Genomic DNA, 2,532 nt, shown 5'->3' with positions numbered 1-2,532 from the left:
CAGACAGGAGGCCGGCTTGTTTAGGTTTCATGACCAAAATTGCAGAAAACAACTCGTGAAGATTGACCCGCTAGAAGAGCGAGGTGCGCAGGAACGCTGGGATCCTTTTTCCACCTGGATCTCTGCTCTTTTTGCCCTCATGTCCCTTCGTCGTCGGACTAAACTCGCCCCCACTTCCTCATCGCCTCGGCCGTATCTAGACCCACAGTGTGTAGCTCAGACCACGCTTCAATACTGAGCATAATTTAAAAATGTCTGTGTCAAGCTTACTGCAACAAACTGCTGTAAGAGTATAACCAGGAAGCGCAGTAGGAGGGCACAATAGGTTTAGCGGCACCGCAGCACGGGAGGGAGAATTACGTCCAGGAGCAAATGGATAAAAATAGACCGGAGGAAAAAAAAAACATGAATCGATTATCTTGCGGACGTGTCGATGCATCGGATCGTCGGCTTTTGGATCGATGCATCGATACAAAACGATTATTATTTACACCCCTACTAATCACACAGGCAGCCTGCATGGATATAAAATACTGATAAGGCAAACATGGTGATTCACTTATTTTTAAACATTTATCTAAAAAAAAATTTTTAGATGTGAACTTGCCTGTTCCCATCTTACCTGTTTGCTCAACCTGTTTTCTGACTCCTGCCTGATCTCTGCCTGCTTGTGTACGGACTTGAACCATTTCCTGACCAATGAGTCTGCTTGACCTGGTCCAGCCTGTCAGCCCCACCATGTCCAGAACCAAGAACTGTTACCTGTCTCCGTCCTGGATTCTCCTTCGGTGCCTCAATTAATCTCTGACCTTTTACCTCTGACAACCTACCACTTCACGGCTTCGCTCTCAGGATTATCCTGCCTACATCCATCTGCTTGGTTCTGATCTCCTGCCTATGCTCCAACCTCCAATATATCAGTGTCTGGGTCTTGCTCTGCAGAGACAAATGCGCCATGTTGGTAGCCAGCTGGCTGGAACCATTCACTACCTCTGGACTCAGATTGAGCTTGTGGAAGGAGGTAACCACTGGAAAAAAATTATCTCTTATGATAATTGATTCACCTCAGGTCCCTATTTTTCTGGGTTTCACGTTGTGTTTACAAACGTGTTTACACGAACCAGAGCAAGAGGTGTTCAATAAGTGCAGGGCCACTGGACTGCCTCTGCACCTGCCGTATGATTGTGGGATTGACTTATTGCCTGAGACTGCGCCCCCTAGAGGGAGGCTATACTTATTGTCCCCTGAATACCAGGCCATGCAGAAATACATTTCAGAATCTCTTAAGGCAGAGCTTATTTGCCCTTCTTCCTCTCAAGCAGGTGCTGAGTTCTTTTTTGTGGAGAAAAAGGACAGCTCACTCAGACCCTGCATTGATTATAGGGGACTTAGTGAAATAACGATGAAGAATCATTACCTGATTCCTCTGAATAACTCTGCTTTCAACCAGATTCAGGGAGCTAAAGTGTTCACTAAACAGGATCTCCACAACAAGTACCATCTGGTTTGCCTTTGAGAGGGAGATGAATGGAAGACAGAATTCAAGGCAAATGCTGGCAACATACATCCCTGTGCGTTTTTTTTCCGAAGGATTTACTAGCAGAGGGAGGAAGTATGATGTGGGGAATTGGAAACTGTTAGGGGCAAAGCTAGCCCTGGAAGAATGGAGACATTAATTGGAGGGGTTCTAATGTTCCATTCTTGGTTTTGACTGACCACAGGACTATGGAATACCTTAAAGGAGAACACCGTTTTTTTTCACATTGGCCCCTTGATTTTACTTTATTACATCATGTTCTACTCACCCATATTAGTTTTGTCTCATTTGGAGCTGTTCCGAAGATATTCCTTTTTTTATGGAATGCCAGCATTCATAACATGTAGGCGAATCACTGTCACCCAGACATCTGCGGTTATATTTTTTTCTAAACAAAGCGGAGTGTGTATGACGTCATCCGCGCACCAGACTGGAGTTTTGACAGGCAGCCCGGGCCACAGGCGGCTACGCTCTACCCCTTATATTCATTCGGCTAGCTAATCTGAATCGTTCAATTCCAGTTCGAGAGCGAGATCATCTGTGGTAGTAGCACTAGACATCTTCTAGTTATGTGAGTAAAACTAGTAGCAGTTCAGCGGACAAGATGAATGAATGGTAGCCGGCGCGCGCAGATGACGTCATACACATTCCGCTAGGGCTGCAACAACGAATCGATAAAAATCAACTTTTAAAAGCGTTGGCAACAAATTTCTTCATCGATTAGTTGTGTCGCACGATTAATGCGTCATCCGCCGCTGTCGTCATCACTGCCACTTGACTGAAACGGGGGAAGAAAAAAAAATACGTCAGAGCGAGCCAACGCCGCAGGTGCAGTGTTGCCAACTCAGCGACTTTGTCGCTATATTTAGCGACTTTTCAGACCCCTCCAGCGACTATTTTTCCAAAAAGTGACTAGCGACAAATCTGGCGACTTTTTACGGTGTCACTGGCGGCTTTTGGAGACTCTTACGTGAAAGCATGTATCGTTCCTACTC

This window comes from Cyprinodon variegatus, unplaced genomic scaffold (genome assembly GCF_000732505.1).
Source record: "Cyprinodon variegatus isolate N-32 unplaced genomic scaffold, C_variegatus-1.0 Scaffold365, whole genome shotgun sequence".
Classification (NCBI taxonomy): domain Eukaryota; kingdom Metazoa; phylum Chordata; class Actinopteri; order Cyprinodontiformes; family Cyprinodontidae; genus Cyprinodon; species Cyprinodon variegatus.
The sequence above is the reverse complement of the archived record's forward strand: the minus strand, read 5'-3'. Positions refer to the sequence as shown.